The following is a 23,546-nucleotide window of genomic DNA, read 5'->3' on the forward strand; positions in this document are numbered from 1 at the left end:
ACACAACTTCCACCCACCCAAATGAGGTTTCCCAGAGTCGCATGCCTGGCCCCTTGGCGGGCGAGGAATGCCTGCTCTTGCCAGAGGCGTGACAGTGACATGCTGATTTTCCCTGCGCTCGTCTGTGTCTGGCCCATGGAGCGATTTCCTTGTTACATTTGAGAATCCCCGTGTCAACCCAGTTTCAGAGTAACAGCCGTGTTAGTCTGTATTCGCAAAAAGAAAAGGGGTACTTGTGGCACCTTAGAGACTAACCAATTTATTTGAGCATGAGCTTTCGTGAGCTACAGCTCACTTCATCGGATGCATACTGTGGAAAGTGTAGAAGATCTTTTTATACACACAAAGCATGAAAAAATACCTCCCTCCACCTCACTCTCCTGCTGGTAATAGCTTATCTAAAGTGACCACTCTCCTTACAATGTGTATGATAATCAAGGTGGGCCATTTCCAGCACAAATCCAGGGTTTATCAAGAACGTCTGAGGGTGAATCTCGGAGATGACAGCCCTTGCCAACTCCCAGCCCGTGTACAACGCGGGAAACAAAAAGCTGGCAGGAGCCGGAGAAGCAGAATTCAATTGTTCAAACAGCCTGTGACAGGCCAAACGAGCACTGTGACAAGGGGACAGGCATCAGCTCAACGCGCAGAAGTGACAGGCAAGCCCTAAGGGACGCAGTGCATGGGCCCAGGCCACCTCAGAAAACTTTGGGGTCTGATGCCTTCCCCGGCAGCAACTGAACAAGCCTTGGCAGCGCGTAGCGTGGGCTGCTTTGCTCTCTGCTCCGTTGTGTTCCCGCCTGCCTGGGAGATGGGAGGGATGTTAGCCCACCAAAGCTGCGGTTAGCAGCAGTGCAGACTGCAGCAGGAGATACCCCATGCCCCCAGAACCAGAGCAGCTCGGGCATGAGTCACGGGGGGGAAATCTGGACATTCCTTTGCACCTTCACTGTGCCGCTGATAACATGCTCCAGCAGCTTTTGCTCCCACCTCCAGCCCCAAGGCAATCCGGCCCCCAGCTTCTGCACCTCACGCAAACGTTTTAGACCCTCTTGGCTGACAGCAGGAATCAAACCGATGACCTCCGGAGCAAGAAGCACAAGCTGTTATAGCTCGCACCTGAAGAACCTGCCTCTCAAAACTAGGTGCTGTCTCAGGCTTCCTCTGGATAAAGCCCTGGGGGGCCCACACACCTCTCTTGCGCTGTCTCATTCACGCACCCGCTAAGTGGTGAGTTGCACAAGCAGAGTGCCCGATAACTGACTAAAATGGGAAACACACTGATCTGGCTGATTCACACCCAAGTTTACAGATTTTCATCATTTTAAAGCACAACCCGCCCTGGCAAGGGGTCTGTTCTCTGTTAAACACGCCACCTCTGTCCCATAGATCAGCAGCTGGGGGAGGCTCCCGGACATTCAGCTCCATGGCTTGGGCCCTGGTTATTTGGTTATTTGGTGGCGCAAGAGCTAGCCCCTTTCTACAGCAGCCACTGGAGGGGGGCATGACACCCCCCCTCACAGTGAGTGACAACCAGTGATCATTGTAGTCCTGTATGTTTTGGATCCTTTGGCAGGCAGGTTTCCAAAAGCAGCCACTGATCCTGGGTGCCTCCCTCTTTAGGCAACTTCAGAGCTGAGCAGAGCCGAGGAGTGAGCTTTCCTGAGACAGAACATCAACAGGCCCTTAAATGCAGCCACCAGGCCAGCAGAGAGCCCCTAGCATTCGGGGGCAGGGCAGGGCTTTTCCCTCCACTTCTCTGCCTGCCCAATTGTCCTTGTTCAGATAACAGCAAACAAGCCTCTGTCACTGCAGGCAGGTGATGAAAACGCCACTAGTCTGCACCTCCCCGTCCGATGTACCCTCACCAGGGAGGGAGTAGGGGTGAATTTTGGGTGCCAAGGCTTCAGGGACATGGGGTTCTGCGCCTAGTTCATTGCACCCTCTCACACAGGGATCGTAGGCTCAGTAAATAACCTGGATCATGAGCAAGACAGAGCTGGCCCTCTCAGGGTGCCTGTAGACGGGAAGCTGGGGTGTGAGTCCCACCTCAAGGAGACGCACCTGGGCTAGCTCTGATCACCAAAAAGAGTGCACCCAGAGCCCGGCGGAGCAGCTGCCCCGAGGATGTCCCCATTCGAGATGTTAGGAGCGTACTCGGGGTGGCTCTGCTTTAAGCACACCCATTCAATCAGAGCTAACGCAGGGATGTCCCCTCCAGCTGGGAATTGCACCCTGCCTCCATGTGCAGACAGACCTTATGCTGGGGGCTAGACTCCCTGAAGGACAGGGTGGAAACCCTGGCACCTGGGATGGTCCAGAGGAGTCTAAAGGAAGGCCTGGGACTACAGTGCAGGTTGCAGGCCTACATGGGACAGGGAGGGTGGTCTACATCAAACTATGCCCTTATACAGAGCTTGACAGCAGAGGTGCTCAAGGGGCCATATCCTCAGCTGGTGAAAATCAACTCGCTCCACTGACTTCAGTCCCACCCCACTGATCCCTTGCTCCACTCCTCCCTTGACAGTCTTAAATCTTTGCAGGTAGTCCCCATGGTCCCACCTCACCTGGTGCCCAGGCCTGTGTGCTAACCACTAGACCTTCCATCTCCTCCCCTTTCTCATGGTTCTGCGAAAGTGCCTTCTGCATGTCCTTGTTCTTATAACAGCAGGTGAGAGGAGAATCATTAGCTTAAAATCGACACCCTTTCTAACATTCAGACCTCGTAGGGCTCCAGGGAACACACCTAAGATGCCTGCAACGGAAAAAAACAGAAGGGAAAAAAGAATGTCTCTTCCTTTTTTTTTCCCCCCTTTGTGCATCTGACAGCGCTTTGTGCCAGGTGGTTTCACTGACTTCCCTGCGCCACCCCTGAAGCCGGCTTCGGACAGGCACAGGTCCCCCTCCTGCCTGGGGAGATCAGAGATCGTTATGCTAATGCGGGCACAGGCCCACACCTAAAGGGCGCATGGAACCTCGGGATGCTTAGGAGAAGCAACACAACTGGGCACGGCCTCTGCACATGACTCCAGCTTGACCATGACAACAGCCACGGATGGTCCTGGGGAGCAGTTGATGGCTTTCTGCGCGATAATGGCACCCCAAACCCTTTGCCTCTTCTGCATTGTGTGTGGTGCCTGTGCCTTTTATCTGTTCCCCTCCTACACACCCCCACCCCCTTTTTAAAGACATCCTGTCAAGTAGGCCAGGTCTACACTGCTAACTTACTTCAGTACAACTATGTCGCTCCGGGTATGAAAATTCAGCACCTAGTGAGCTGAGCTCTGGTTTCCCTCATTGTCTTTCTCAGGCCCCTCCCTTTTTAACTCTTTGTCTCCCCTCCCCCACCAAGCCAACCTGTCGGTCTCCACTGATGGAGGACAGGACACCAAAGTCCAAACTCTGCCAACGTTCTTTCTGGGCAGGGGTGACAAACATGGAGAGCCCCTCTTTCCACGCCCCACCCAGAATGTCCTAGGCTTACCTTACCATCAGGCAGTTTAGGTGCAAACTAGGAGGCTGGTACAAAGGATTTTTTAATATTAATAAAAACAGTTTCCTGACCTTTAAAACACATATCCACAAAAGATGAGGAGTCAGTGGATTTGTATGTTGCCTTATAACATGAGAAGATCAGGTTTCAGAGTAACAGCCGTGTTAGTCTGTATTCGCAAAAAGAAAAGGAGGACTTGTGGCACCTTAGAGACTAACCAATTTATTTGAGCATGAGCTTTCGTGAGCTACAGCTCACGAAAGCTCATGCTCAAATAAACTGGTTAGTCTCTAAGGTGCCACAAGTCCTCCTTTTCTTTTTATGAGAAGATCAGTGAGCACCACATTGAGCCGAGACAAGAGAACAAGAGAGGGAAACTGACTATAAACACAAAGGGAAACTAACCACGATGGCTTCACCGTCCCAGCTGGGTGAAGTGGAAAGCAGAAACAGACCACATCAAGGGTGACATTCAGCCCTGCACAAGGACTAAGCATCACTTAAACCCTGGTGAAATGGATCGTTAGCGGCTCCTCAGCCTTGGGCAGCCCCATGCACAGGGGTGAATTTCACCGTTGTGACGTTGCACTCTACATGATTTTATGAAAATATGCTAATGAGTGTGACTATAATGTAACTGGAATATGCTTCATGCAAAAGGTCTCTTGTAAAGTATCATTACAAAGCTTATAATCTACTGAGTGTGGTCATCCTAGTTGTATAAATGCATCACTCTTGTATCTGAAACTAGAAATATGAAATATAACTCTGAGGGCATACTGTAATTATGCAAAGTGTGGGTCATTAATGGTGGTTTGGAATCTTGATGGCTCCCATCAACAGGACAATTGACTGTGGATGGCTCTGTTTGCAGGCAGGCCTTCCTGTCAGTCAGGCTGGGAGGAATGAAGGCTTGGGGGTCTCACAGGCCATGTGATCATGTCACCTGAACTGGAATCCATCTTTAACCTGGTGCTTTTCCACTGAGAAGGAGGGGTGGAGACCCAGAGAGACAAAGGATTCCCACCTTGTGCCAAATCCCTTTAGTTTTCCGATTGTTTTCCGTTGTGGTGAAGCTGAGGGCTGTTACGAAAACAGAGGAGGAAATGTTCCTGCGTGTCTGCTTTTACTCCCAACAGCATCCTTGCCTCGCGATGTGATTATGAAACCAGGAGAGAACATACCGTAGCCCTGGCATCTCTCAGAACACATTCCCCAAAGGCCCTGCTCCTGCAACCAGGACTGCTTGGGTCACTCAACTGGGACAGGGAGACCAGACTTGTTAGCATCTCTTTCCGTCTATAATTCCACTGGGGCTTCACCCTGGCAATCCCCAATCAAGGGCAGTGGAGCTGAATGCCAGATTGGGGCCCAAGCTAATTATTTATTGCAATGCAACAGAAATGCTTGCCCCAGGCTTATAATGCTAAAAAGCCTCATGCTTCCAGCTCTACCCCAGAGCATACACCCCTGCACCCACTGACTCCTGGGGTGTTGTGGCACTATCCATCCCCGGGGAGAACCCAGTTAGCATGCATGGAGGGGCTCCATCATCCCCCATCCCACAGCCCTGCAGTTTAATGATGGCAACTGGAAATGTGTACTGCAGCCTTCTGCTGCGACCTGTGGCTCCTCTAATTAACGGTAGCACAACAAGTCCCGTTTATCACCACCTTGCAACGTCTCCTGAATCCCCTGCGCCGTCCCCCGCTGAGAGTTTAATTGGTGCCTGGCTCATCAGCAGGTGGGAACGGCAGGCGCACTGATTCAAGGGATATCTGCCAACCGAGGCCGGGAGGGCGACAGCAGCCAGCAGAGACGGATGAGCTTGTCAGGCGTGGTGCACCAGAGAACAGATTTCTGAGCTGTTTCCTGGCAGGTTTTGGCGCTCGCCCTCCACCATTGTGCCTGAACTCGGGCAATGACGGAGCTTTTGCTGCGGTGTTACTTGCTCTCTCCTGAAACCCATCTCCCTGCATGTCTCCTCCTTTTTAAAAAACGCCGAAATCTTCTGGTTATTTTGTCAAGAGATGTTTTTAAATTACTGCCACTATTGCTTGACTGCTCTGCTCTGATTGGATTAATTTAACCATCTTGTCTGTAATACTGCTGCGGCCAGACGTTCTTTCATTGAGGAGTGAGAGATTGTCTTATTTACTGTTGTTCAGAATCCTCAGAGGGCGTGGGGTGAGGGGGGATTTATAGACAAAATTATTATCATGGGACATTTTTCACACCAGCCTGCCTTCCCCATGAATGTGCCTCCTGCCTGCCCATTTCAAGGGGGATCATGCCAACGTCAGTGGGTCAGTCAGACCCTGTGTCCTGTAAACAAGGCTCACAGGAACATCAAAGGGTCCCTGATCAAGAGTCAGGGCCGTCTTGACATCACGGTGTCAGGCTTGGATCACAGCATTTGTACCATGACATTGTATCAGGAAAGGCCAGCTGGTAAATACTGGTATAGCTTGGTGCTTTTCCCGTACAGGTCTCCAGGTGCTTCATAGAGAAAAATCAAGATCCTCATCCCTTTGTATAGCTAGAGAAGAGCAGGCCCAGAGGAGCGAAGTCAATTGCAGGGTCACACAGAGAGTCAGCCGCAGAGCCAGGGCCTGGTTCCAAGGAGAGCTGGGTGAAATTGTTTTGGCCAGCAGCAAATTTGCCAAAAAGAAAGGCATTTTTCAGGGCACCGAAACAAGTTGCAAATTTGGGTCAAAATCGGTTGACAGTTTGGGCTGAAAAAATGTTTGAAGCAGGTCAAAGCAATTCCTTTCTGCCACTTCTACATGGAAAGCATTTAAGCTTTATCGTGAAATTTAGAGAATTAAAAAAAACAAAGAAATGACCCGAAACTAAACAATCCCCTTCCCCCTCCAAGAAATTGTTTCAGGTCAAACAAAATCTTTTGTTCAACGCACAAAGAGGGGCTTTTCTAGATGTTTATCGTTTTGGCGAGAAAAATAAAAAATGCTCCGTTTCAGTCTGGGTTGCTGCCCCCTCCCACCCTCCACCGACACACACCCGAGCCCTCGGCTGGCCACGTCCTTCCCCAGACATGGAGCTCCAAGGTGCTAACCTTCCTCCAGCTCCTCCACTCTCTAACCCCCTCGAACTCCCCACCAGGCCAGAAGTCAAATGACCCCCAAGTGCTTGCAAGCACCCCTCCATGCCTCTCCTCGCACAGCTGGGGGAGCGGCAAGTGCTAGTCGGCCGGTGCTGCCGTCTCGACAGGGGTGCAGCTCTTTGCTGCCAGAAGCTGGGAGGCATTGGCAGGCATGCGTGGTGGGGCTGTGCCTCTCGCATGGGCCCCAAGGTCCCCTGCCCAGCCCTCCCCCTGGCACCTGCTCCTGCTCTTGTCAGGGAAATGGAAAACATGCTGGAGCCATGTGCCAGCCCTACTGACAGGGGAGAGCAAGGGGAGGGGACAACAGCCAGCTCCAGCACCAGGCTGCCCTCGCTGTACAGAGCTACCCCTGAGGGAGCTCTGGAGACCAGTTACACCAGTGGGGACACGAGCGCTGCCCTCCTGGGGCTGCACAGGGCCACACACCAGCTCCCAGTTCTGAAAGGAAATAATTAGACCTGGGCAGGGAGGCCTGGGTCGATTATTGCAATGAGCCCATTTGGTGCCTGTCTGTGTGTGTGTGTCCGTCTGTCCATCCACACATGCATTTGCCCAGGCCAATCCATGCGCTCCCTCCCTGCCCTGCCCATGATGAACTGGAAGCTTCCCCTGGCCAGGGAGACGGGGCTGGCCTGACATTTTAGTGGAATTCAAGCTTCCATTGGAGAGTCCTTATGGCTATGGAGAAAAGGGTCCAAACATGGCCTGGACCAGCACAGTGCTGCCTGCCTGAGTCTGCAGACAGGCAGCTCCATGGCACAGGTGGCATGCAAGCCAGGGGACACAGAAGGGGGGATAATCAGGAGAAAACACCCCCTACACACAGAGCCAGACTCAGGCCCCCTGGTGTTAGTGCAGGGGCTCCATCGCCCAGATACACCCCGGTACATCTCACAAGCTTCGCAGTGTAACCGGCCCCAGCCCACGGGCTGCTGGGAGTCCCAGGGCCCCAGTCTCCCTCAGCTATTTGCTAGTGCCAGGTGCACCATGACTCGGGTCCAATAAGTGCCAGGGCACATGGGTCAGTGTGACGATTGTTGACCAGAGCTGCAGAACACAAGGAGCAAATACCCTCGGACCAAGGGCTCAATCACTTACTGCAAATGACAAAACCCAGCAGTTCCCAACTCAGCCTCTAGGGGCAGCCCAGCGGAGGGGTAAGCATGTTCCCCGAGCTCCTCAGGGCTGGTACCCCAGCTGCCCAACCTCATCCGTCTCTCTGTCAGGGGGCAATAAGGGATCAGCTTGTTGTTCCCTTGGGCTGGATTCCCTGGTGTCTCTTCGTGCTGCTCTCCCTTGATGTGACAGATTCCATCTGCTGCGAGCTGTGCCCAGGGGGGTACACAAGCCCTGCAACTTTACCATCCCTATCACACATGCCCTGCTCCTGCCTGGGACTGTCACATGGTTAGATCAGACCGACCCGTCCCCAGGCTGCAACATATAGTCACTTCTGAGAGCTGCCTGCCGGGGGGCCCCCGCCACTGCCCCGTGCTAGAGCTTCCCATTTCCTGCTGCTGCTGGTGCTCTGCCAGCGAGCTTTCCAGCCAGGGCCAGCCCATAGCCTGCCAGCCACCTGGCCTTCCCTATGCAGCCAGCACCCAGCATGCTGAGCTCACACCCAGGCTCTGTTCTCTCCCAAAGCCTTGGGTGGTGGAGGGAGCCCAGCAGCGAGCCAGCAGGCTAGGCTGAGGCGGTCCAGCTGGGCAGGAAGTGGAGTTTTCATTACGCAGGGAAATCTGCGGTTTTGACATTTGTTTCTCTTTCTAATCAGGACGAAAAAAGAACAACATCCAGGAAAGGCTGGAGAACGATGCATTTGGGGCAATGGAAGTGCTGCATTTCGACAGAAACAAAATGTTCCCTTCCCATTTTAGCTTACGTGATGGGGTATAACATCTTTTTTAAAAAGGAAAGCCGATTCGAAAGGGAAAACTGAAATGTTACTTTCCCAAGAAAAGGTCAAGGCGAGACATTTTCACCTTATCAAAGTGCTTGAGTCCAATTTTTTTTCATAACGAAATTTCAGCAAGATCGAGCTGTTTCCGGGAAACGTTTTGCGTCTCCAAAGCTGCAGTTTCCAATGCAAAAATGTCCAACCGGCTCAGGTGGTCAGTCTTTGGCTGGGAGGCCTCTAAGGGTGTGTCTGCACTGCATCGTAAACCCAGATCTGCGGGCCCCGGGCTTGTGGACACGGTGTTTCCAGCCCCACGCGTCAGCATCCACACTGCATTGTAAACCCAGGCTTACAATTGCTGGGCCTGGGTCTCCCAGCCGTGCTAACATGTCCATACCTGACTCAGGTCTGTAGCTTGAACTGCGGATGCAAAGCAGCAGGGCTTGGGCCCTTATTTCAGCATGGCTCGGGCTCTGACCCTCCTCCCCTAGCAGGCTCCTAGGACCTAGGTGCTTGCTGACCTGAGTCAGACTGATTTGTGTGTGGATGGAAGGGGGGCTTGGGCTTAAACCAGAGTCAGAACCTGGGCTCAGTGTGCTGTGTAGACATATTCTAAGCGAGACGCAGCATGCAGGTGATGCAATAAGATGCGCTCTTCCTTTTGAACCCATTCTGAGCCAGGGTAAGATGCATTGTGCTTTCAGAGGACCTATCAAAGCAAGGTCCTCAGCACTTACGAAGTGGCCTGTGGTAAATGGGAGAGAATAGTTTGCCTTCGCTTCCTGTCCTAAACTCTCTGTGCCAAGTCACTGATGGGGTAATGACAGGTTCCTGCTCTGCTCCCCATCCCCCAGAGGCAGCTGCGTCTCCCTGCTGGGCAAAGCAATCATTACATACGGCACTCCTGAAAATCACCTGCCTGCTTGCAAGAGGCGCTGCAGCAATCAATACATAATAACCGTCCCTGCTCTGGCTGGCGCCGGAGCCACGTTTCAAAGCGCATTAACAGCCCGTGCCACTGGGTTCAGTATGGAGTTGGAAGGAACAGCACCTCCCACATAAACACCCACAACCGTGCAATCGGTATTTGCCAGAACACTGAGCACCACTCCCAAAACAGGGCAGGCAGGCAAGCCTCAAAAAACCCAGTGGGAATAGGTAAGAGCCCTCTTCTCCACCAAGATCTCAAAGCACTCTATAGAAGGGCTGGTATTATTATCCCCAATTTACAGCTGGGGAAACTGAGGCACGCAGGTACCAACATGCCCAAGACTTGCACAGCAAGTCAATGCGAGAGCTGAGAGTAAGACTCAAGAGTGTAAATTCCCAGTCCCCTACTCTAACCTCCAGTCTATGCTCTCTCCCAGGGTCAGAACCCAGGCATCCTGGCTCCTTCCCTCCTGCTCTAACTTGTAAACCACACTTTGCCCTGAGAGCTAGGCATCGATCCCCAGATACACAATTCCCAGTGCCTTATTCTAACCACTAGTCCTCACTTCCTCCCAAAGTCAGGCACAGAACCCAGGAGTCCTGATCTCCCCACCCCCTTCTAACCACTGAACAGTGTTTCTGCATGCACTAGCTGCGCAAAGGGAAAAAATTCCTCTTCTAGCATTTCAGAGCTCATTGACAATGAGCTTTCTCTGCTCAAATTGCCTCAATCAGGCCTCGCCTTGGGGGTTGCTTCTTATCTAGTTTTATTAAGCAGTAATTATCTCCTTCCCAGGAGTTTGTCAGGAGGCAGAGTTCAGAGTTGGTGAATAAATAAAATGCAGAGGATACAGGCCAAGATGTTTATTGATCCACAAACCTTTTAGTTCCCGCTTTACTCCACGGCAAAACAAACAAACATGACTGCTGTTCTTCCATGCCAATAACTAATAAAATACATTTTTAATTTCTAAAACCCTTACACTTAACTTTCACAGCAATGTAATGGTGTGTGATAACTAGCCAGGCCCCAAGCCCTGCCACTTAAGGACCAAGAAATCAGAGCTGAAAAAATTACCAGGTGGAATGTAGATTCATAGATTTAAAAGTCAGAAGGAAGCATTTATGATCATCTTGTCTTGACCACCTGCAGAGCACAGGCCAGAGAATTTCACTCAGTAATTTCTGATCAAGCCCCATAACTTCTGTCTGAGTGGTAGCATGTCTTTAAGAAAGAGATGCTGTCTTGATTTAAAGAATTCAAGTGATGGAGAATCCATCCCATCCCTAGATAAACTGTGCCGGTGGTTAATTATCCTTGCCGTTACAGGCGGGCACCTTATTTCTAATCTGAATTTGTCTCACTTCAGCTTCCAGCCGTTGGATCTTGTTCCGTCTTTTTCTGCCGTTTACTATCAGAAATTTTTTCCCACATAGGAATTTGTAGATCGTGATCAAGTCACCTTTTAGCCTTCTGTTGGATAAATGTATTTGAGCTTCTCTAGTCTCTCATTATAAGGCACGTTTGTTGAACCTCAAATCATTCTTTTGACTCTTTTCTGGACCCTCTCCAATTTTCAACATCCTTTTAGAAGTGAGGACTTTAGAACTGAACACAGTATCCAGTGATGGTCTCCCCATGCCATATACAGAGGTCATATCATCTCCCTTCTCCTACGTGATATTCCCCTGCTTTTACATCCAAGGATCACATTCACCCTCTTAGCTATATTGGGAGCTCATGTTCACTTGGTTATCCACTATGACCCCGTCCTGTTCAGAGTCACCGTTCTCCAGCATACAGTCCCGCATCATGCACGGGTTCCAGATGTGTGGTCTTGCATTTGGCTGTGTTAATTTCTAAACACCCATCCTACCAACTGATCCAGATCAGCCCCGTATAACTGACCTGTCCCCATCAATTACCACTCCACCAGTTTCTGTGTCACCTGCAAATTTTACCAGCACAGATTTTATAATTTCTTCCCGCTCACGCATAAAAATTTTGATTAGCACTTGACTGGGATCAGATCCCTGAGAACCCCTCTAGAAACACCCCCGTTGGATGATGATTCCCCATTTCCTTCCCTCCTACAATTCTCACTACCTTCTCCCCTCTCACAGACATAGAAGTTTCTTGTCTGCTTTCCTCCGCTAACCTCTCCACTTGCTCCAGTGACCCCATCCCATCTCCTGATCTCCCTCCTTTACTCTTCTTCTTAACCTTGCCCTCTCCTCTGGCTCTTCCCCTCACAATAGAAAACCCACCATTGGCCTCTGCAACTATGGCCCCATTTCCCTCTCCTCTCTGAACTCATTGAACGTGCTGTCTACAATCGCTGTCTGGAGCTCCTCCCGCCCAGTTCCCTCCTAGACCCTCTCCAGTCCAGCTCCCACCCCTGGCCTACACTGAAACCCTCAGCCGGTCGCCAGTTACCTCTTTCTCGCTAAAGCCCAGAACCAGTGCTCCCAATCCTCACCTCCTTGACCTGTCAGTTGCCTTTGAGACAGTCGGCCATGTCCTCCCTTGGCTTTCATGACTCCGTCCTCTGGTGGTTCTCCCCTCCCTCTCTAACTGCCCCTTCATTCTCCCTGGGAGAATCCTCCTCACCCCCCACCAGCTTTCTTGGTTGGGGTTTCACAGGGCTCTGGCCTTGGTCCCCTCTCTTCTCTCTCCACCTTATCTCTGCATAATCTCATCCACAAACACAAGCTCAACTCCTGGCTCACAGATCTACCTCTCGCCTCCAGACCTGTCTCCTGCTGTTCAAACTAAAATCTCAGTCCATCTTTGTCAGATCCCCTTAGGGGGGTCCAGCCATCAGCTCAAGCTCAAGGTGGCTAAACCAGAGCTCCTAATCTCCCCCGCAAGTCCCTCCTGCTACCTCCTTTCTCAGGCATTGTGGACAACAACATCATGCTGTCTGGCATTCAGCCCCGCAACCTGGGCATTACCTTCGACTCAGGCCCCTCTCTAGGTTCTCAGGGGCTGGCTGCATTTAAAACTTGCCAATTCCTTCTGCATAACGTCTCTGAGATACGGCCTCTCCTACACAGTTACAAGTCCCATCCCGCTCTCATCATCTCGCAGCTCAATTACAGCAACAGTCGTCTCCCTGGCCGGGACAAAGGCCGTCTTGCCCCGCTCACATCCATTCAGAGAGCTGCTGCAAAACCCAGTGTCATGGCCCGTCACTTTGACCACGTCACCCATCTGTTTGCATTCTTCTCCGGGCAGTACCAGGTTTACAGTGGCACCAATGGTGCCGGGCCCACACTCAGAAGGGGCCTCAGCACCCCCCTTGGTCCTGCCCGCCCCACTCTGCCTGCACTCTGCCCTGAGGCCCAACTCCACCTCTTCCCTCCGAGGCCCTGCTCCCTGCTCACGTCTCTCCGCGCCCTTCCGCCTTGCGAGCAGCAGGCAGGGCCTCGGGGGTAAGAGGCTGAGCAGGGGTGAGGCCTGGGGGCGTAGCGTGGGCAGAGCAGGGGGGACACGGGGTCTGCGGGGCAGAGTAGGGGGGAGCAGGGCCTTCGGGGCAGAGTGTGGGGGAGCAGGGGGAGTGGGGCCTCGTAGGGTAGTGGGGGACGCAGGGCCTCGGGGCGAAGCGGGGCCTCGGGGGCGGAGCAGGGACTCGGGGGTGGAGCCTTGGGTGGAGCGTCAGGGCAGAACTGGGCGGAGCAGGGCCTCGGGGGCGGAGCCTTGGACAGAACAGGGCGGAGCAGAGCCTCAGGGCAGAGCCGAGGGGGGCCCCCAGGGCCCACAAAAGTTTAATCTAGTCCTGTCTCTGGCCACCTCCTTCCCTCTCACATCCAAAACAAGCGGCTTGTTTTCCCTTTCAAGGTCCTTCCAGGTGTATCCCTGCCCCACCTACCTGCTCTCATTCGCTACTGAGCTGTCAACTCCCGCCTCCAGCGCCCACATAAGTTTTCAGACAAGCACTTTTCTGCTTTCTCCCAGGCCACCTGCACCAGGGCGCGCTCTCATACCACTCTGCTGCCGCCGAGTGGCCCATCGGGGGATTAGCTCGCCACATAGTCCCACGCCCCATCCTGCAGTTGCTCAGCCCATCATCCCGCTCACGCGCCTCTCTCACACTCCTGGAGCCACAGCACTTTCCTCTCCATGGCCTAGCCCATGGTGTTCCCCCCTTTCCGGGGTATTACCAAAGTCTCCTTTGCAGATGTCTCCAGCAGTCCCCAGATAGTCTCCTCTAGCATGCCCCTTGTGGCTTGGAGGGGAACCTGGGCCCATCCTCTACACCAATCCAGGGACCCTCGTCCCAGCAGCTCAGGGCTTTACTCTCCCAGCACTTGCTGCTCCTTCCCTGGACTGCTTCCTACACTGCCCGTTACAGGCTGATACTTCCACATCACAGCCACACACACCCTGTTGCGGGGCCCTGGCTTCATAGCAGCCCCACCTGTTTCTGCCCAGGTGAGCTTCTTCCCCAGTTAAGCCTCATGGCATCCTAGCCTCCAGGTGCAGACAATGGCTACCTGACCTCTCTTGCCTATATTAATCCCTCCAGGGCTAGTGTGGGGTGAGCACCCCATCACCACTGCCCCACACAGCAAGTCAGTCGCAGTGCTAGGAATAGAACCCAGGAGTCCTGACATTCTCTTTCTTGCTCTATCCAGCACACAGCACGGGCTCCCTAAGGCAAAGTGAACACATTTTTCTTGCAAAGTCACTTGTTTAAAAATCTATCCCTGTCACCAGGGAATGGTGCGAGAACCGTTTGTCTAGTGAGGCTGGAAGGTCTTTGGGTCCGGGACTGTCTCTGACTACGCGTCTTGCAGCAGTCAGCACAGTGGGGACCTGATCTTGGCTAAAGCCTGAAGGTCTGACTGTAATACAAATAACAACAGCTGCTTCCTTATTCCCTTGACGAGTGAAATTTCCCCCGAACGTCACCAGCCTCCTACTTCATCCTGCACTGGCAGCAGAATTAAACCCTGAGATCTCACAGCCCCCAGAGCTACATACAGGAGCCTTCTACCAATCACAGTGGAGAGGGGAGATTCCTGGCTCTGAGACCCTCAAGCCATGGCAGCAGTAGGTAGAGAAATGCTATTTTTGGCCATTTTGAATGGTTCCTTAATAATACATTGGTCTAAAGACTTCACAGGGGGAGGAGACAAAAACGGTGTCAATAAAGCTTCTAAAACAGAGATTTTCTGGAGCATGCAGCATACGGGCAGGGGTGGGGTCTACATATTCATTCATGCCGTCACCATTCAAGGGTAATGAGCCCTTCCCAAACACATGCCAATAAAGCCTTTACAGCAGACCATCAAGTCATCTGTATATAAATAATACAAACATAAATGTGTATATATCTATCTATCCCCATACATCCCTATCTATCTATTATCTATCCCCATACACTCCTATCCACGTACACCCTATCTATCTATCTGTCTATCTGTCTACCCCCATACACCCCTATCTATCTGTCTATCTATACACACACACTGTAGTCCTGTCTATATGGCCAGCCATGTGTCTTTTGTATGTTCTCTTGGGCACCGTAACCCCAACTGTGGCTAATACCAATGACTCTGATAGCACCTGCTGAAGTTAAGGGTCTTTCCACATAACCCCTGTGTCCTCCTGCCCAGAATTTCCTGGGGAACCCGCTTTCTGAGCTGACGGTGCCATCAATCTCTCCAGTCTAAGTGTGTGAGCTCTGCTTCCTGCCACCCCAGTGACCATGGCACAGAGACCTCTTGGCCCTTTGCAACGTCTGGTCTCTGAATAGCCCGAACCTGCCTCATGCCCCAGCCCAGCTAAGAATGTGGCGTGGAGAAATCTCAGGGCCATCCATCTATAATGCCATTTGTCAGCTCCCAACACAATTTCCATGGCAACAATGCAAATGTGAAAGCATTCCATAATCATTAGGGAGCGGAGCTGAGCAGTATAAACAGTGACTGCAGTAGATTACATGCCTATTATGAACAGTCGCGGCTTCTGAGCACTGGTAATTATACCTAATTGTGCATTTAATTGTGTAATTGAAAACCCACATATAGAGTTCAGCCTGGGCTTCTTCCCTGCCCCCCTCCAATGTATGGGGAAAGGCAACCGGGGCAGAGCCTGAAGCCGCAGGGCAGTGCTGGGCTTGGGCCTCTTTGCAACCATTCATGCCCCACAGTCATGCACTGGCTGCCACAGAAACTGCGCACGGACAAAAGCTTCCTGGGGACACGAGAAGCAGGTGGTCTCCTCCCTCCTGGTGCGTCAGCCATACTGACACGGCAGGCGCTCACCGTTTGCCCAGCTGTCCAGGGCGGGGGGCAGCTTGACATTCCTCCGACCGGCTAGGTGTGAGGCGGGAGCATTGTCCAGCCCAGAGCTAGGCCCAGCGGGGGAGAGGCAGAGCCGTGTGGCACCTGATGGAGCCTGAATCAGGAGTGAACCCGGGGCAGTCAGGGGGATGTGACAGCAAGCCGGGGGGAGGGGAAGCAGGATCAGGCCCACGGAGGGAGAGAGGGCACCCGCAAGAGGACACAGACTGAGATGTACAGAGGTGTGGAGCGGATGCTGACATTGCTGCGATGGCCATATTCTGAGCAGCGCCGGGGAGCGCTAGGGCAGGCTCTCAGGAGGGCGGCTGGCCAGAGTGGGGCTAGGCATGCCGGGGAGCTGGGAGGAGTGGGGTGCTTGGCTGCAGTTCGGTGGTGAGAGCAGCTGCCCCAGCGATGGTGTCACAGCTGGGCACCAGACGAGCAGGGGGGCAGCGGTTGGCAGGAGCCATGCGGCAGCCATGGAGCTCGGCGGGCACTGAAGGGCAGCACAGAGGGGCCCCCAAAGAGACTGAGCCCTGGCCAGGGGGCCTGCTGGGGCACTCAACTGCCTGTGATAGAAGAATGAACGACAAGGGTCTCAGATCTCAGGCCGGAGAAGCCCCAGCCCTCTTTTGGGGGCCCTCTAGGTGTTCAACAGGGGCTACTGCACGGTGTGAACAGTCGCTGCCTAACCATGGAGCGCAGGGGATTTGCCAGCTTCTCTGGTCATTGGAGCTGTGGGCCTGGGTGCTTCTCGGGCCCCAACGGGTGCTAGGTCCAGGGAGCACCACGGGGCCAGCAGCACTTGCCTCTGTCAGCACCCGATGCCTCAATTACCATGGCACTCAGCATCCCCACATGGATCCTAGGTGCGGGGGGGCGGAGGAGGGGGGGTTACCTCGCCCCACAGAAGAGCAGGTACCGGAGGAAAGGGAAATGGGCTCGGGTAGCCCAGAGGGAGAGCAGGTCTGGGGCAAAGGGCAGGCTCATTACGCTCCCCAGGGGGGGCTCCGGCTCTAGCTGGGCCCATGTGACCCAGCAGGTCTCTCCCATCCTCCTGCAACTGCTTAGAATCATAGAATACCAGGGTTGGAAGGGACCTCAGGAGGTCATCTAGTCCAACCCGGACCAATCCCCAATTTTTGCCCCAGATCCCCAATGGCCCCCTCAGGGATTGAACTCACAACCCTGGGTTTAGCAGGCCAATGCTCAAACCACTGAGCTAGCCCTCTCTGCAATTCCCGCTGGTCTGTCTCTAAGCACCTCCCAGAAGGGGAAAGGGGAGATTGGATTCAGTGTGCCCGGCCTGCTCAGGCCCCAGCCACTTTGCCAACAGGGCCAGCTGCAGCGGTGGTTTCTGAGACCACGGACCCTTGCCCATGGAGCAAGGGAGACCAAAAAGCTCACGTCACAGAGCCAGCCACAGAGCGAGAGTAATGTGCAGGGGTGTTGTGGGGGTGAGGACGGGCAAGGGGGCATCGGTCCACGCAGTGCCGTTAGCTGACACGGGCAGTGTGCTTCGGTTTAGAAGGGGTCTGCATGAGAACAGGATTGGTGACGATGGATGGGAGAAGCAGTCAGTGCCCAGCGAAGGCCACAGGAGCGGGGAAGGAAATGCACAGGGGGAAAGGCTTGAATTGCTGGCAGAGTGGAGAGGGCTGGGGAGCCCAACAGGAGACACGGGCTGCGGTGTAGGCCAGGGCAGAGCTGGGCAAGGCCTTAAAGGAAAGTCTGAACTTGACAAAGGGGGAGGCCCAGAGGGGAGTGACAGGGTCTGAGTGCTGGGCCCGGGAGATCATTTTGGACAGCAGGGCAGGGGAGAGATGTGGGTAACAGGGAGGGCAGAGAAGGTTCACAGATTGTAAGGCCAGAAGGGATCATGCAATCATCCAGCCTGCCCTCCATATAGCCCAGGCCAGAGGGCTTTCCGGAGTTAACTGCTGTCTGACTGGAGCAGAGCTTTAGAGAAACATCCACTTGTCAGTGATGGAGAATCCACCATGACCCTTGACAAGTTGTTCCAATGGTTAATTGCCCTCACTAGAAAAATGTAACCTTTAGCTCTAGCCTGAATTTGTCTAGCTTCTACTTGCACTGGCTCAGGCTACTCCGTCCTCTGCTGGACTGAAGAGCCTATCACCAAATATTTGTTCCCCATGAAAGTACTTACAGACCGTGGTCAAGTCACCCCAAACCTTCTCTGTGTTAAGCTAAACAGCTGGAGCTCCTGGAGGAAGGTTTTCTAACCCTTTCATCATTCCGTGGCTCTTCTCTGACCCCTCTCCCATTTATCACCACCCTTCTGCAGTCGTGGGCCCCAGAATGGACACAGGATTTGAGCAGTGGTCACGCCAGAGCCAAATGCAGAGGTAAAGTAACCTCCCTAGCCCTGTGCGAGATTCCCCTGATTATACACCCACTGGTCGTATTAGTCCTTAGGAGGAGGTGACAGCAATGGAAGCAGGAGGCACTTACAGACCGGGCAGGGTCAGGCGTCAGGAGAGAGGGGAAGGGCTGGGTTATTATACGTGAGGGAGGAAGAAGTGATGAGGCTTCTCCCACCCAGTGACGTAGAGCAAGCCGTCCCATGATCCCCCCCAGAGTCCCCGTTCTGAGTGGGCAGCATTATCCTCCGAGCAGCCCAGTGACAGCTCTGCAGGCCTCGTCACGGTGCATTGTGTGCCGGCCACGCTGCCTCTGCTACCCGCTGTCTGGGGAGCTGTGCCCACAAAAGCAGCAGCCCTCCCACGCCAGTCAGGAGGCGCGGCCCATCTAATCCTCGCTCCTGCCCCCAGCCTCCCAAGGGTAGGAGCCTACGGAATGAAGGAGGGAAGGCCGAGCCCACAGACTGCTCACCATGCAGATCATGTGCTGGAACGGGGCCAAAGAGGCCTTCCCAACGGAGCTAGGTTATGAGCCGCAAGAGCTCACTGAGCCCCGTCCCAGCCCGTGATTGACACGTGACACACTGGCCTCAAGATGGGCTCAAGGGGCTGTCTGGGAGGGGAGGGGCAGGGGCCTGGCTGGCGTGATTTCTTTCTGTCCAGCTAAAAAAGGAAACTAAGACAAAGGGAACACTGGATCCAAGTAACACCGAGGGGCTGCCACAAACTGGCAAGGAAAGAGCATGTCCCGCCTGCCTCCGCTCAGCCAGCTGCACCCACGGCACTCGCAGCAGCTGTGCTGCAGGCCCTCATCAGGGACAAGCCTTGCATCTCGTGGGGCCATTTACCGCTGGGCGTGGCAGGTGCCAAGCACAGCCGTGCTGAGCTGCCCAGGAAGAACACTGTGCTTCGTTGCCTCCGGAAATCCTCTCACCCTACAGCAGGGGCGGGCAAACCTTTTGGCCTGAGGGCCACATCGGGTTTCGGAAATTGTATGGAGGGCTGGTTAGGGGAGGCTGTGCCCCCCCCACCCCGTTTCTCGCCCCCTGATGCCCCCGGAACCTCCTCCCCTGTTTGTCCCCCGCCGCCCCATCCAACTCCTCCTCTCATTCCTGACTGCCCAGGGAACCCTGCCCCATCCAACCACCCCTTCTCCCTGTCCCCTGACTGCCCCCGGAACCCCTGCCCCTGACTGCCCCCCACCACCCCATCCAACCCCTCCCCTCCTTCCTGACTGCCCCTCCCAGGACTCCTGCCTCCATTCAACCCCCCTGTTCCCCGCGCTCTGACCACCCGACCCCCCACCCCCAACCACCACCCCGAGCTCCCCTGCCCTCTATCCAACCCCCCTGCTCCCTGCCCCTGGCCCCCTTACCACGCTGCCTGGAGCACCGGTGGCCGGCGGCGCTATAGCCGTGCCGCCTGGCTGGAGCCAGCCCCGCCACCGCGCAGCCCAGAGCCCCAGGAGCTCGCTGCCCCACTGCCCAGAGCATCGCGCCGGCAGCACAGTGAGCTGAGGCTGCGGGGGATGGGGAACAGCGGGGGAGGGGTCGGGGGCGAGCCTCCCGGGCCAGGAGCTCAGAGGCCGGGCAGGAGGGCCCCGCAGGCCGATGTGGCCCGTAGTTTGCCCCCCTCTGCCCTCCAGCCTGCGCTCTGTCTGTGCTTTGTCCAGTTCCTGCCATCGGACTGTGGGCAAGCTACGTCTCACCTCTGTCTTCCCTCCCTATTTAAAGTGTAAGCTCTTTGGGGCAGGGAATGTCTCTCACTCTGTGTGTGTGTACAGCACCCTGCATAAAGGGGCCCGGATCACGGTTGCAACCACTTGTTGCTACTGTAATACAATTAATAATAACTTATTTTACAGATTGGACTGATGCCCATCGCCACAGGATTTGAGCACCTGCTAGATTAATAGAGTGCCATTGGGGGGTCGTTAGAGGGCTGCTTGTGTAGTTTTTTTCTCCTCTGGTGGGAGGGGCGGGATGGAAGCAGTGGCTATAGTGAGTATCACTGAGAGGCAGCAGCGCTTGCTGGTACCTGGAGTTTTCTTAGGCGGCATCCCTTGGACCCAGACAATGCACTTCCTCATTAGCAACGAAGGTCTGATTAGCTCTGTTCTGTTGGCCCAAATCATGGTCTCCATCTGCTCTCACACTAGTTTTACACCCATGGATCTCCACTGACTCTGGTGGAGTTATTACTGATTTGCACTAAAAAAGAAAAGGAGTACTTGTGGCACCTTAGAGACTAACCAATTTATTTGAGTAGCCCTTTTCTTTTTTCGAATACAGACTAACACGGCTGTTACTCTGAAACCTGATTTGCACTAGCATGTGTGAGATCAGAATCAGGCCCTAAGGACAACCCTTGTGGGGGCCCTCAGTTGTGGGTGGGTTAAAAAAAGTACCAACTGATTGTGGCTGCCATCAGTCTGCAGACCTTGCTGGTATCAATCTAAACAGGAAGTAACTTAGCCCAGGGACCCTCCAAGGAATGCAATGGGAATGTCCTACAGGAAATGGAATTGCTGCTCTGGACACACTGCGGTGTCTGGGCCTAGGACTCGGGGGGGCCTGCCCATTCTATCTGGTACTACAGCTAACAATCTGGTCCTTGAATGCTCCTCGCACGGCAAAGGAACTGATACTTCTAAAGCAAAAAACGCTGCATACCCCACTCACCAGAGGCTGGGGACTGGACTGAGTGACCCAGCCAGAATGGGGCAACACCTTTCAAAATACTGCCTGATTTTAGACTTTTTTCAGGAGCAACAGATAGAATTTCCTTGAGCTATTAGATCTACTAGCCAGACTGGGCAGACCACTGATCTATGCAGGAGCCCTGATCCTAGAATTTAGAGAAAGAAAAGACCTCTTCCTGATGTCCTCAGAGCTTCAGTGACTTCACTGGGAGTTTGGGGTACACAAGGACTGTATCCTGTCTCCAGCAGTGGTGATACTTCAGGAGATGATGAAAGCCCTCATCTCACATACCTGGACAAACACAAAGAGCAGCACATGGGCCAGTGGAAAAGCACTTGGGACCACTGTCACCAGGACAGACCTGGAAGCATGAAATTCGATTCCTTTGCCTGAGCTGGCAGATCTGCCAATGTTTGTAAAAGTTCATCATGTTGATAACATTTCCCAGCCACGGCCCTGGACTCAACAATAGTCAATTCGGATATGAGAGGGAAAGCGATGGAACTCTTCCTCAGCTCCACCCACAATTCCGGTTGGCCTGGAGGCTGATCAATGGTGTTGGCATTCAATCATCGCCAGGAGGCTTTAGTCAGCACGCTCCATTGCAATGGCTAAGGAGCATCCACGCCCAGCGGAGCCATTGTCTCTGTGAGCAGGTGCACGCAGAGCACGCAGCATCAGGGCAGGGTGGACAGGGCTTCTTTTCATTCACGAGGGCGAGCAACTTCTTCTTTTTTTAAGTCAGTTTAAATTCTAAGTGCCAATCCAATGAGCAACCAAGAACCAGCCAACCCCACCCCCTTGAGTGAATTCAGCTCTGCAGCTGCACCAAGAAGTGCTCCCGCTTATCACTCATTTCATAGACCCCATGTGCTTGAATAATTCTGGGACAGCATCAACACAAGTTTTGATTTCATTACACTCATCATGATCTTAACTCTCTCGAGCCAGTCCCCTCCAGTCACATCTTCTCTCCTGCCCAAACAATGTATTATGTATTTTACTCTTAACTGTCTGCTTTCTCGCCCTCTGCCTTTTATTTAAAATTTTCCCCCACATGATAAAGCCTGGTACTTTTCACCTCTTAATCTCACAGCAGTTTACAAAGGTGGGGGAGTGTCATTAATTGCTTCTCAATGACGGGGAGAAAGGGAGTGGAACGTTACCCAGGGTTACATAGGAAGTGAGCGGCAGAGCTAGGCACAGACCCAAGTCCTAACTCCAGCTGTTGTGCCACCTCCCCTGAGTCACAATGCCTCTCTGCCCTGGATAACTGTTCATATTCAGTAAATAGCTTCATAACATTTTTCAAAAGTGACCTCTCATTTGGGGTGCCTGTTTTTTCTGCATCCATCATGAGACCCTGCAGCCTGCTTTTCAGAGGTGCTAAGCATCCACAGCTCCCGGTAACTTCAACTGTGCAAGTCACTTCACCTCTCTGGGCCTCAGTTTCCCAACTTCAAAATAGGCCTAATGAACTTTGTGAAGTGCTTTGAGATGCCTGGGTGGAAGGTGCTATGTAGCAGATGTCGGGACTTCCCATCATAGGCGCTGGAGCACCCACGGGGAAAAATTAGTGGGTGCTCTGCATCCACCGGCAGCCAAGCTCCCCTCCCCCCCGCCCCACCTCCTCCCCCACGAGCGCACTGCATCCCCGCTCCTCCACCTACCTCCCAGCGCTTCCTGCCACCAAACAGCTGTTTGGCAGCGCTTAGGACTTTCCAGGAGGGAGTGGGGAGGAAGGGGAGACGCGGCACACTCAGGGGAGGAGGCAGACAAGAGGCGGGGCAAGGGCGGGGACTTGGGGGCAGGCAGTGGAATGGGGGCAGGAAGGGGGTGGGGGCTTTGGGGAAGGGGTGGAATGGGGGCAGGGCAAGGGCGGTGCAGAGGCGGGGGTGGGGTTGAGCACCCACCAGGAACAGTGGAAGTCGGCACCTATGCTTCCCATTGGAGGAGAGCTGGCTACACTGCAGCTGGGAGGTGTGATTCCCAGCCCAGGTAGACAGACTTGTGTTGCATCGTAGGCAATTCTTTCTGTCGGGCTCTCAGCTCAAATGTCTTTGCCTAGTTCCCAGGGAGAAGCTATACCCCAAAAACTGGCTCTGAATAGAAGGAGGAAGGCAGAGAACAAGCCCTGTTGCTGCTTGCAACAGCTCCCCATGAAAAAACTTCACGTCACAAAACTGATAACAATACAGTATTTCTTCCAAGACTGTCCCCTGCCGGCATGCTGAAGGGAAAGAACTTGTAAGACTAGTTATGACAGCACCACCTGGTGACCTCTGCCGTCACAGGCATCCGGGGACAAAGCCAGGCAATCACTTTCACAGCCTGGGTGAATGCTTCCAGGGCATGGCCTCTCCCCCAGCACACAGTATCTCCTCATGCAACCCGATAGACGCATGCATTGCGTCTCACCTGCCTCACCCCCGATGCCTCCACTGACAAAACGCTGTGCTTTAGACCTCTGGTGAGTAGTCAGATGGCTTAATCAAATGGAAAGTCCAATTCTCCCGTGTCATTTGGGAAGCAGAAAGTGAGCAAAACACTGTCAGGTAAAAACTCCCATCTAATTACAATAACAACAACATGTATGTTACCACAGCGATAACAAAATCAGTTAGGGAGTAAGATTTAAATAATAGCAACAATGAGTTATAGAGTTTAACAATGAGTTATAGAGTGACCTGCGGGCACCACCAGAACATCTCTCTGACCTCCTGTA

At 53.5% G+C, this 23,546-nt stretch overlaps 1 protein-coding gene and 1 long non-coding RNA gene across 2 annotated transcripts in view; one reads left to right on the forward strand and one right to left on the reverse strand.

The window, feature by feature from the left end:
- NKAIN1 (sodium/potassium transporting ATPase interacting 1) overlaps positions 1-23,546 on the reverse strand; it is a 206,746-nt gene that overhangs the window by 177,637 nt on the left and 5,563 nt on the right. The window lies entirely within an intron of this gene.
- On the forward strand, positions 354-22,662 carry LOC122463349. The gene is made up of 3 exons (XR_006286614.1): positions 354-487; positions 13,980-13,985; positions 22,651-22,662. It is a non-coding gene; the product is annotated as an uncharacterized LOC122463349 (long non-coding RNA).

This window comes from Chelonia mydas, chromosome 19, assembly GCF_015237465.2.
Source record: "Chelonia mydas isolate rCheMyd1 chromosome 19, rCheMyd1.pri.v2, whole genome shotgun sequence".
In the NCBI taxonomy this organism is placed as follows: domain Eukaryota; kingdom Metazoa; phylum Chordata; order Testudines; family Cheloniidae; genus Chelonia; species Chelonia mydas.